We start from the raw sequence: 12,389 nt of genomic DNA, 5'->3' as shown, positions 1-12,389 counted from the left end.
TGACCAAGACGTCAAGGAAAGGTAATTTACCCTCCGTTTCAGTCTCCATAGTGAATTTGATGTTGGGGTGTATGGAGTTTAGATGTGTAAGGAAGTCAAGGAGTTTATCCATACCATGTGGCCAGATGACGAACGTGTCGTCCACGTAACGGAAAAAGCAAGTAGGTTTCCATACGGATGACGACAGGGCTTCCTCCTCGAAGTTCTCCATGTACAAATTCGCTACCACCGGTGAGAGTGGGCTACCCATGGCGACTCCCTCCGTTTGCTCGTAGTATTCTCCATTAAAAAGAAAATACGTGGAAGTCAAGACATGCCTAAAAAGTTCAGTGGTCTTCTCATCAAACTTCTGACTAATCAATTCTGGTGACTCTCGCAGGGGTACCCTCGTAAACAAGGAAACGACATCAAAACTCACCATGATATCTGACTCATCCAACCTGAAGCTATCAAGGCGTTTAACAAAATCCACGGAATTACGGATGTGATGAGGGCATTTACCCACATAAGGACTTAATATTCCCGTCAGGTATTTGGCCAACAAATATGTAGGTGCCCTGATGTTGCTGACAATGGGGCGTAATGGTACCCCCTCTTTGTGAACCTTCGGGAGTCCATATAGTCTAGGCGGTACCGGACCTTGGGGTAACAATTTCTTAGCGTCACCCTCCGGTAAATCTGCGTCTTTGAGAAGCGCCCTCGTCTTGTTCTCCACCTTCTTTGTAGGGTCAACGCTGATCTTCCGGTAGGAATCGTCATTTAGCAGGCTCTGCATCTTATCAGTGTAGTCCTTATGGGAGACAACAACTGTAGCATTGCCTTTGTCAGCCGGTAAGACAACAATTTCAGAGCGCTCCCTCAGATCACGAATGGCCGCCCTCTCTTTACTGCTGATATTTGACTTCATCGGCTTGGATTTCGTCAACGCACGACAAGTTTCACGACGTATTTCCTCGGCTGATTCTGGCGGAAGTCGAGCTGCAACCTGTTCAACAGCACTAACAATTTCTGCGACCGGAGTGAACTTGGGGGTGGGAGCGAAGTTGAGACCTCTCTGCAAAACCGAGACCGCATCATCACTCAACACCATGCCACTCAAATTGATGACAGTCTTGCACGGAACCTGCAGGGGTGGTTTGTCAAGGAGACGTGAGAACTTAGCTGTTTGACGTCCTGTAGCCTTCTTATGGGCGGAATCAGCTGACACCCAGGTGACACCATCAATCCAATCCCAGGAACAAGAAGTGAACTTACTAGCCAGTTGCAAATGTAGTTTGAGTAATTCCTGTGAGATAAACTCAAGGCTCCGGCGGGTGAATTGCACTCTCTCACGTACCAATGCGAGGCTGGCTCGTTTCTTGATTCTTTTAGCTGCTGCAGAATCGATGTGATGCATAACCTTAGCAAAATTTGGAACAACATTCTCGGAACGACATCTCTTTAGAAAGGCAAGAGTACTTAGCAAACGACATCTACGGTGGCGCAACTTTTCAAATTTCTTCATGCTGCGATACATCTCCTCCCCGTAAAGGTGTATGATGTGATTCTTGAGTTTCTCCCGGCGTATTTGATAATCAAAATATCCACGGGTATGCTGCCGGTCTATAGTGTCCAACGGGCACAATATTTCGGCGATCAAACATGTCGCCATCATCAGGTGAACTGACGGACTGAGCTCCTGTGAACGTGCCGGCACGGAGATCCGTACGCTATGGCTGCTCAGAGGGAACTGGGTTCGGTCGCGGCGGCGGCCGATTTAAATACCCTCCGCCCGCGGCGCGCTCCCTCCGCCGTCCGCGCCCAGCGCCACGGTCGCGCGGTGGAACAGATTGCGACGGCGTCTGAGATGACGTCGGTGTGATGGCTCTGTCCGCCGTGGTCGTCACAACTATACGTCTGCTCGATTTACTCTTGATTAACCCGATCGCTGGTTCCCAAGCCTTGCTAAGATTATAGCCACAGTCCCGGTTTATGAGGTCGTCATTGGTGCGAATTTCGATGGCCTCTCTAACAACGCTGTCCCAGTATCTCGACGTCTGTATTTAAATCGGCCGCCGCCGCGACCGAACCCAGTTCCCTCTGAGCAGCCATAGCGTACGGATCTCCGTGCCGGCACGTTCACAGGAGCTCAGTCCGTCAGTTCACCTGATGATGGCGACATGTTTGATCGCCGAAATATTGTGCCCGTTGGACACTATAGACCGGCAGCATACCCGTGGATATTTTGATTATCAAATACGCCGGGAGAAACTCAAGAATCACATCATACACCTTTACGGGGAGGAGATGTATCGCAGCATGAAGAAATTTGAAAAGTTGCGCCACCGTAGATGTCGTTTGCTAAGTACTCTTGCCTTTCTAAAGAGATGTCGTTCCGAGAATGTTGTTCCAAATTTTGCTAAGGTTATGCATCACATCGATTCTGCAGCAGCTAAAAGAATCAAGAAACGAGCCAGCCTCGCATTGGTACGTGAGAGAGTGCAATTCACCCGCCGGAGCCTTGAGTTTATCTCACAGGAATTACTCAAACTACATTTGCAACTGGCTAGTAAGTTCACTTCTTGTTCCTGGGATTGGATTGATGGTGTCACCTGGGTGTCAGCTGATTCCGCCCATAAGAAGGCTACAGGACGTCAAACAGCTAAGTTCTCACGTCTCCTTGACAAACCACCCCTGCAGGTTCCGTGCAAGACTGTCATCAATTTGAGTGGCATGGTGTTGAGTGATGATGCGGTCTCGGTTTTGCAGAGAGGTCTCAACTTCGCTCCCACCCCCAAGTTCACTCCGGTCGCAGAAATTGTTAGTGCTGTTGAACAGGTTGCAGCTCGACTTCCGCCAGAATCAGCCGAGGAAATACGTCGTGAAACTTGTCGTGCGTTGACGAAATCCAAGCCGATGAAGTCAAATATCAGCAGTAAAGAGAGGGCGGCCATTCGTGATCTGAGGGAGCGCTCTGAAATTGTTGTCTTACCGGCTGACAAAGGCAATGCTACAGTTGTTGTCTCCCATAAGGACTACACTGATAAGATGCAGAGCCTGCTAAATGACGATTCCTACCGGAAGATCAGCGTTGACCCTACAAAGAAGGTGGAGAACAAGACGAGGGCGCTTCTCAAAGACGCAGATTTACCGGAGGGTGACGCTAAGAAATTGTTACCCCAAGGTCCGGTACCGCCTAGACTATATGGACTCCCGAAGGTTCACAAAGAGGGGGTACCATTACGCCCCATTGTCAGCAACATCAGGGCACCTACATATTTGTTGGCCAAATACCTGACGGGAATATTAAGTCCTTATGTGGGTAAATGCCCTCATCACATCCGTAATTCCGTGGATTTTGTTAAACGCCTTGATAGCTTCAGGTTGGATGAGTCAGATATCATGGTGAGTTTTGATGTCGTTTCCTTGTTTACGAGGGTACCCCTGCGAGAGTCACCAGAATTGATTAGTCAGAAGTTTGATGAGAAGACCACTGAACTTTTTAGGCATGTCTTGACTTCCACGTATTTTCTTTTTAATGGAGAATACTACGAGCAAACGGAGGGAGTCGCCATGGGTAGCCCACTCTCACCGGTGGTAGCGAATTTGTACATGGAGAACTTCGAGGAGGAAGCCCTGTCGTCATCCGTATGGAAACCTACTTGCTTTTTCCGTTACGTGGACGACACGTTCGTCATCTGGCCACATGGTATGGATAAACTCCTTGACTTCCTTACACATCTAAACTCCATACACCCCAACATCAAATTCACTATGGAGACTGAAACGGAGGGTAAATTACCTTTCCTTGACGTCTTGGTCAAGAGAAGGGCTGACGGCACCCTAGGTCATGGGGTGTATCGGAAGGCTACGCACACTGATCTGTATTTGCATGCAGACAGCTGCCACCACCCTTCACAGAGGAATGGGGTACTTAAAACTCTAGTACATAGGGCGCGCACTATCTCTGACGCAGAGAGTCTACCCCAGGAATTGGAACATCTGAGAACTGTATTTCGAAAAAATGGGTACTCAGAGTGGCAGATTCAACGTGCTCTCCGCCCAACCACTGCAGCACAACCTGTTGAGATGGATGAAGTCACGAGGGAGGAGGTAGGCACTGCATTTATTCCATACACAGGCGCACTCTCGGGGAAAATCGCCCGCATTCTGAAGAAACACCGGGTCGGAACTGTGTTTTGTCCTCCAAATAAAACTCGTGCACTAGTGGGGAGCGCCAAAGATGACCTCGGTTTGAGGAAGGCCGGCGTGTACCAGATTCCGTGTCAATGTGGCAAGTCGTATATTGGTCAGACGATGCGTACCGTCGAGGATCGATGCCGTGAACACCAGAGGCACACTCGACTGATGTATCCGAGCAAGTCGGCGGTCGCTGAACATTGTTTGTCGGAAAATCACGCCATGGAGTATGACCGCATGAGGATTCTGGTACAGACGTCGAGATACTGGGACAGCGTTGTTAGAGAGGCCATCGAAATTCGCACCAATGACGACCTCATAAACCGGGACTGTGGCTATAATCTTAGCAAGGCTTGGGAACCAGCGATCGGGTTAATCAAGAGTAAATCGAGCAGACGTATAGTTGTGACGACCACGGCGGACAGAGCCATCACACCGACGTCATCTCAGACGCCGTCGCAATCTGTTCCACCGCGCGACCGTGGCGCTGGGCGCGGACGGCGGAGGGAGCGCGCCGCGGGCGGAGGGTATTTAAATCGGCCGCCGCCGCGACCGAACCCAGTTCCCTCTGAGCAGCCATAGCGTACGGATCTCCGTGCCGGCACGTTCACAGGAGCTCAGTCCGTCAGTTCACCTGATGATGGCGACATGTTTGATCGCCGAAATATTGTGCCCGTTGGACACTATAGACCGGCAGCATACCCGTGGATATTTTGATAATCAATTTTGTTTTAGCAATGGGGTAACTGCTGATACCTCTTTTTTTTAAACACAAATTGTTGCTTATACAAAGTATTAATGCAGTTTATATTCCAAAAACCTAATCCAACCACTGTTGGAGTGAGCCCTCTAGACGCGAAAAAATACGCAACGATAAATGTTGAGTCATTTGAATTTTTAATATCGTTTAGCTGGTTTATTTTTCCTCTATAGGACTTTTTCTATCGAGAGATCAAATTTTAGTGTGTCATATATGTAATGAGCGAGTTGCTCTCGGAATCACTATTTTTTATTTCTTTCGGAGAGAGTTATTTTCTCGACATTTCAATCACAAACTTTCCCTTTCCCTTCCGCCATACTTTATTGACTTCGACCTACACTATGTGTTCAAATGTATCCGGACTCCTCGCTGAAAAGACAAGTTCGACGCGCCCTCCACTGGTAATGCTGGAACTCAATATGGTGTTGGCCCACGTGTAGCATTGATGACAGCTCCCACTCTCGCAGCAATCGTTCAGTCAGGTGCTGGAAGGTTTCTTGGGGAATGGCACCATATTCTTCACGGAGTGCTGCACTGAGGGGAGGTATCGATGTCGGTCGTGAAGCCTGGCACGAAGTCGGCGTTCCAAAACATCCCAAAAGTATTCTATACGATTCAGGTCAGGACCCTGTGCAAGCCACAGGCTGTGCATTATGAACAGGTGCTCCATCGTGTTCAAAGATGCAATCGCCATTCCCGAATTGCTCTTCAACAGTGGGTGGCAAGAAGGTGCTTAAAACATCAGTGTAGACCTGTGCCGTGATAGTGCCACGCAAAACAACAAGGGGTGCAAGCCCACCTGCATGAAAAACACGACCACACCGTAACACCACCGCCTCCAAATTTTACTGCTGGCACTACACACGCTGACAGATGACGTTCGCCGGGTATTCGCCATACCCGCACCCTGCCATCGGATCGCCACATTGTGAATTTTGATTCGTCATTCCACACATCGTATTTACACTGTTCAATCGTCCAATTTTTAATCTCATTACACCAGCGAGGCGTCGTTTGACGTTTACCGGCGTGATGTGTGGCACACGAGCAGCCGCTCGACCATGAAACCCAAGTTTTCTCACCTCCCGCCTAACTGTCATGGTACTTGCAGTGGATCCTCATGCAGTTTGGAATTTATGTGTGATGGTCTGGATAGATGTCTGCCTATTACACATTACGACCCTCTTCAATTGTCGGCGGCCTCTGTCAGTCAACAGACGAGGTCGGTCGGTACGCTTTTGTGCTGTACGTGTCCCATCACGTTTCTATTTCACTATCAGATCGGAAACAGTGGACACAGGGATGGTTAGGAGTGTGGAAATCTCGCGTACAGATGTATGACACAAGTGACACCAAATCACCTGACCACGTTCGAAGTACCTGAGTTCCACAGAGCACCTCATTCACTCTCTCACAATTTCTAATTACTACTGAGGTCGCTAATATGAAGTACCTGGCAGTAGGTGTCAGCACAATGCACCTAATATGAAAAACGTATGTTCTGGGGGGTGTCCGGATACTTTTGGTCACATAGTGTATATACGGAGAAGTGGCTATTATAATGCAATAACAGAAATGAAAGCTCGCACAGAGAAATCCACTTTTTCATTTTTTTCTCCGTGCTCTTGGAGATTGAAACTGTCGAAAAATAGTGTGAAAATGGTTTCTGAACCCTCCGCAAAATAAGAAATTGTGGATTGCGGTATATACATGTAGAATGGAGGAGTGAGTGGTTCGCAAATGGAAAGTTCCAATTCGTAAAGTAACTCTTATGGTTCGTTGGTTTCAGAGGAAAGGATTGAAGTTGGAAGTAACTGTGACGTGAAAATTTTTGTATATTTGAAAACGCTGGTCTGAAGACCCCAATCGGTGAGGTTAAATAAGTGAATATTTCAAAGTAAAACAGTCATTCTGAGCGGCAGTCGGCTCAGACTCGTGATAAAAACATTGCTCTCGCGCACACTAGGCGCCACTAGTTTCACCGAGCGGGTCCCCCGTGTATTTAGCAGCGAGTACACGCACACAGAACCGGCGCCCAGCTCTGCGTCCAATCGCCAGCGGTAATTGCGGCATCGGTCAGCGCGCGGCGACTTTTCCGGGGCCCGCATTCAATTCTCGCGGCCGTGATTTACGGCGCCATCGACAGCGGGCTGTACTCCACCCCCCCCCCTTCTCCCGCGCCCCAACGACCCCTGCCCATCCCCCACTCCCCCTCCCCCTGTAATGAAACAAATTGAGATCAGCTACCGTGCATTTTTTTCTGCGGATCCGTTTTAATATCCGGAGCATTTGTTTATCCGCAGTGTTTTCGCCGTTCCTTCGGCTACACAAAATAATCGCTACTTTTTCACCCTTACTCTCTATGCCCTCTCCCACCCCTGCCAGCCTGCTCCACACGAGCAGCGCTTTGAAAGTTTTATTCCTGGAATAGCATTGCTTGTTTGTTCTTCTTTTTTTTCAGCTTATTCAGTTTGAGATCAACTATGTAGAAGAAATTTCTTTGAGTTCGACGTGAATATTTCATTTCTAATAAACAGATACCCTCTCTTTTTCCCTTAAAAACAGGAATAAAGGGAGATAGAGCGATAAAGAGGGAGAGAAAATAAAAAAGTACCGCTGCGTTGTTCAACGAAAAGCTATAAAATTGTATTTCCTTATCTATTTCAAATGAAATAATCAGAAAATAACGTTAAATTTGTCAAATAAGGAACTTAATTTGTATGAGGCATACACAATTTTTGCAATGCAGGATTTGTTAGTCACTCATAATGAAAAACACTTGTCTTTCTACAGACATGGTTCTAAAGAGTATTCCAGCCTTCATTGGCCCCCGTTTTAGAAATACACACAAAATGAAGGTAAAAATAATTAATATTTTTCGAAAATAACTGCAGTTTTCACGATGGATTTGCAACTGGTGCAAGTGATTTGGTGGACTGCTTTTGTGATATTTTCTCTTTGGAGTTAATTGGCTATAAATAAACAGTATACTGTACTTTGTGGTAAAGGCTTATAGCACAATAAAAGCTGCTAGTGAAGTTTAAAATTTATACTCTTATTTTACAAAAAGGTGGATCTACATTATTTTATGTAAATATGAACCAAATCAAGTTGTGCCACTGTACAGAAACTTGCTAGAACTATTTCAGTTTAACTCATCCGGACGTAATTCGTGAAAATCTCAGTAAGTCGGTTACCGAAGTCCAGCCTCAGGTGCAGGCATCACAAGCAATTATACAACCTTTTCACTACATGTTCAGTCTTTTTAACCCCTTTATCAGCAGCTGCAGTTAGCGGTAAACAAGAAAAACCCCTCAAGGACGGAGTTTTTTTATAGATGGCGAGTTTTTTCACGTTTCCCTCTGATAACAATTACGCATGTAATGGAACGTACAAGTATAACGTTAGACATCGGTCTAAATGAAGACTTGTAATAGAGTCCGACAACAGCCTTATTGAGATGCAACCAATATCAGCCTTTCCAAATGTGTTTCAGTAACAATGAGCTGTAATAAGATAAAGCAGTGACGTGGGATGAAGCATCTTTTGAGGCATTGCCCTACTATTCGAGAGAGCGGTGATTCAGACCAGCAGATTTTAAGTTTCCCGTTGTTTAGCTCACTTAACGCAAATTCCAGGAAGATTCTTGGGAAAAAGCAACGCCAAATTTCCTGCCCTATCTTTCCATGGTATGATTTGGAAAAACTGTAAACAGTCTACAAAAATAATTTCATATTACACGTCGTTACGGCGTAAACTGAAACAGTTCTCGGGTGTTATCCACAGTAAGTTTGTTAACAATGTGTTCGCTCCATGGAAGGTGAAGGTGTTCGATTTGCATCTAACTGTTGCAGAAACTTGTAGCGACAGCCACTCCAAAAGAGATTGATTCCATGTTTATTCGTACTGTTGAACATTTGTAATGTAATATTCTGTTATACAAAATGTGAAAAGCGTAAGAAGCAGGGGTATCACAGAACTGCACCGTATATAGATTTAAGATAAAACATTATTGAGTCCACAAAGTCTTAAAGTCTGTGTTAAGAGAAAAGGGGACAGCCTTAAGCAACGATATAACTAAATCAGCATAAAATACAGCACTATGTTAAATCAGTACAACCATATCATGAGGCGAGCTAAAGATCACATGGCCGTTGCTATAAGTAACGAATTTGGGCATAAAAAGACAGAAAAGTAATTTTAAGTTGGAAGTTGCATGTTCATGAAATCTCTGGATCCTCCTAGGAGTTATTGATGTGTACACAGAACGTGTACGCAGATACTGGCTACATGTGCTGCAGAGAGTTAGCCTATGAGATGACACCAAGTAATACTGCATGGATGTACATCTGCATTTACTTGTGTACTCCGCAAGGCACATTGCGGTATGTGGCGGAGGGTACTTTGTGTACCACTGTCATTTCCCGCCTTTCCTGTTTCAGTCGCGAATAGTTCGCGGGAAGGACGATTTCTGATAAGCCTCCGTTTAGGTTCGAATCTCTTCTTCACACTTCTAGGAACGTACACTCACGCAATTTTAACAATAAACAATAGCGTCATGCAGAACTCCTCCCTTGCATTGTCTGCCACCGGGGTTGGTTGAACATCTTTGTGTGCGCCGCGTGGGATTAGCCGAGCGGTCTGAGGCGCTGCAGTCATGGACTATGCGGCTGGTCCCGGCGGAGGTTCGTGTCCTCCTTCGGGCATGGGTGTCTGTGTTTGTCCTTAGGATAATTTAGGTTAAGTAGTGTGTAAGCTTAGGGACTGATGACCTTAACAGTTAAGTCCCATACGATTTCACACACATCTGAACATCTGAACATCTTTGTGATGCTTTCGTCCTTACTAAATGAACCTGCAGCGAAATGCGCCGCTCTCCTTTGGATCTTCTCTATTTCTTCTCTGGCAGTCCTATCTGGTACGGATCTCACACTGGCGACAATACTCAAGTACTTGTCGAACGAGTGTTTTGTAAGTTCTTCCTTTACTGATGGATGACATTTCCTGCGCATTCTTCTAATGAATCTGTATGACATCTGCCTTATTCGCAATTAATTTTTATGTGGTCTTTCCATTTCAAATCAGTGCTACATTTTTATGGAAATAACTACTTCCAGTGAGTCTTCTGAAATCGTGTAATAGTGCATTAAGGCTATTTCGGTCCATGTGTTCGCAGTACGTTACATTTTTTTCTGCTTCAGGTCAATTTCCACTCCCCACAGGTCTTCCTGCTTTTCGCAATAATTTTCTATCGTCGCGATTTCTCTGCATACAGCGGGATCATCCGCGAAAAGTCTCATGGAACTTCCCCTGGCGCACGCCCGAAGCTACATCTGAAGATTTATCTCCGTTGAGAAAGATTTGCTGTGTTCTCTTTGTTAGAAACTCTTCAGTCCCGTGACATGGTATGTTATTCCGTGCGCCCGTATTTCGTTCAGTAGGCGGCAGTGCGGCTTTCTGGAAGACAAGAAACACAGCATCCATCTGGGGGCATGCGTGTATTTCTTTCTGATAGACAAACCAAGGCGAATTTCACAAAACCTTTGCTCTTAGAACCCATATTGGTTCCTACAGAGAAGATTTTCTGCCCCCAGAAATATCATAATAAGTGAACATAAAACATGTTCGAAAATTCTACAATTGACCGACTCAAGTTTTGTGAGTATTCGAGGACCATTCTTTAAAATGGGAATGACTTGTGCTTTTTTCCAATTATCAGAAATACACTACGTGATAAAAGTATCCGGACACCCCCAAAAACATACGTATTTCATATTAGGTGCATTGTGCTGCCACCTACTGCCAGGTACTCCATATCAGCGACCACAGTATTCATTAGACATCGTGAGAGAGCAGAATAGGGCGCTCTGCGGAACTCGCGGACTTCGAAAGTGGTCAGGTGATTGGGTATCACTTACGTCATACGTCTGTACGAGAGGTTTCCACACTCTGAAACATCCCTATGTCCACTGTTTCCGATGTGATAGTGAAATGGAAACGTGAAGGGACACGTACAGCACAAAATCGTACAGGTGCACCTCGTCTATTGACTGACGGAGACCGCCGACAGTTGAAGAAGGTCGTAATGTGTAATAGGCAGACCATCTAGACCATCACACAGGAATTCCAAACTGTGTCAGGATCCACTGCAAGTACCATGACAGTTAGGCGGAAGGTGATAAAACTTGAATTTCATGGTCGAGCGGCTTCTCATAAGCCACACATCACGCCGGTAAATGCCAAATGACCTCTCGCTTGGTGTAAGGAGCGTAAACATTGGACGATTGAACAGTGGAAAAACGTGTGGAGTGGTGAATCACGGTACACAATGTGGCGTTCCGATGGCAGGGTGTGTGTATGGCGAATGCCCCGTGAACGTCATCTCCCAGCGTCTGTAGTACCAACAGTAAAATTCGGAGGTGGTAGTGTTATGGCGTGGTCGTGTTTTTCATGCAGGGAGCTTGCACCCCTTGTTGTTTGGCGTGGCGCTATTACAGCACAGATCTACATTGATGTTTTAAGCACCTTCTTGCTTCGCAGTGTTGAAGAACAATTCGGGGATGGCGATTGCATCTTTCAAAACGATCGAGCACCTGTTCATAATGCATGGCCTGTGGGGGAGTAGTTACACGACAATAACATCCCTGTAATGGACTGGTCTGCACAGAGTCCTGACCTGAATCCTATAGAATACCTTTGGGATGGTTTGGAACGCCGACTTCGTGCCAGGCCCCACCGACCGACATCGATACCTCTCCTCAGTGCAGTAATCCGTGACGAATGGGCTGCCATTCTCCAAGAAACGTTTCAGCACCTGACTGAACGTATGCCTTCGAGAGTGGAAGCTGTCATCAAGGCTAAGGGTGGGCCAACACCATATTGAATCCCAGCATTATCGATGGAGGGCGCCACGAACTTGTAAGTCATTTTCAGCCAGGTGTCCGGATACTTTTGATCCCATAGTGTACTTCGCTCCTACAAAGACCTACTGTAAAACCCTAATAGAAGAGGGGCAAGTTTTTTCGCGTCGTATTGGGATCCTATCAGGTCCCATGGCCTTCCCTCTATTGAGAGATTTCAGTTACTCTTCAATCCTCAGTCATTTTGTCGTTTGTACGATGATTTAAAAGAGGCAGTACAGTGCGATCTTTCTCTGTGAAACAGTTTTGGAAAAAGAAGTTTAATACTTCATCCTTTTCTGTGTCGTCTTCTATTTCACTGCCGCTACGATCACTGTGTGTCTGAACAGACGGTTTCGATCCGTTTACTGATTTAACTTAAGACCAAAGATTCTTAGGCTTTTCTGTGGAGTCACTGAAAACTTTACACTTGACTCTCCTAACGCTAATTTTGGCTTAATTTACCTTTTGTTTGTGTGTTATGCTTTGACTACGTTTAAATTTGCAATGGAGTTCTCTTTGCTTCCGTAGCAATTTTCTTACAAGGCTGC

Source organism: Schistocerca cancellata, chromosome 1 (genome assembly GCF_023864275.1).
Source record: "Schistocerca cancellata isolate TAMUIC-IGC-003103 chromosome 1, iqSchCanc2.1, whole genome shotgun sequence".
Lineage (NCBI taxonomy): Eukaryota > Metazoa > Arthropoda > Insecta > Orthoptera > Acrididae > Schistocerca > Schistocerca cancellata.
Note: the sequence above shows the minus strand (reverse complement) of the source record.